Here is an 810-nt window from a genome sequence, read left to right as displayed (position 1 = left end):
AAAAAAAAAAAAAAAAAAAAAGAGTTGAGGCAGCAGAGAGATCTGGATTGTTAAGAAGCAGGGGAAGGCTTGAACGGAGAAGGCAATAAAGTGACCAGTAGGTAGCCTGGGGGCGAACTTCCCTTGTGATTGGCGCGCCGAAAAGGATTAAATTAACCACACACTTCTGATGGAGCAAGGTCCTGGGCTCAATCTAGGGTTAGAGACTTCTTTGCGCCCTTAGAGAAAGTCTGTCCCGGTATAAGGCAGACTGGGTTAGGGACAGTTCTCTCTGACTGTGGAGATTAGCTCTCTCCTGCCCTAGCTACCTCGTGAGCTCCTCGGCTGCTGCGAAATGAAGGTTAAGTCGAAAAGCCAGCCAGCACCTTACTTAGCCTAGCCTGAAGAAGACAGGCACCGGATTTTTGTGCAGATTGAGCCCTAGGGGTGGGCACGGCATGGGGGCGGAGCCAGCAGGGTGGGATGCCCTGCCCTTTAGCGCAGCGCCTGCCCAAATAAGGCGAGCGGCCCAGCTGCTCTCTTACCCAAGGCCCCGCCTCCACCACAACTTGCTGGGAAGTGCAGCAAAATCCTGTCTCACTAACGGCTGTAATGGGCATCTGCCAGCGTGTCCCCAGTACAAGACCTGAAAACCAGAACCAGCAGTGGGCCAGAGTGGGCTTAGTAGATGCTGGGGGTTACCTGAGAGCCTGGGGCCGGTGCAAAGAGCGTTCTGTATGACTGACCTGCAGAACTGCCAGTGGCGTTGAACTCTCTTTATTTCGCATTTGTATGGATGGATGTTTTAACAGTTGTGAGCCATCATCATAT

The sequence above is a fragment of the Mus caroli genome, chromosome 15, assembly GCF_900094665.2.
Source record: "Mus caroli chromosome 15, CAROLI_EIJ_v1.1, whole genome shotgun sequence".
Classification (NCBI taxonomy): domain Eukaryota; kingdom Metazoa; phylum Chordata; class Mammalia; order Rodentia; family Muridae; genus Mus; species Mus caroli.
This window is presented reverse-complemented; position numbering follows the sequence as displayed.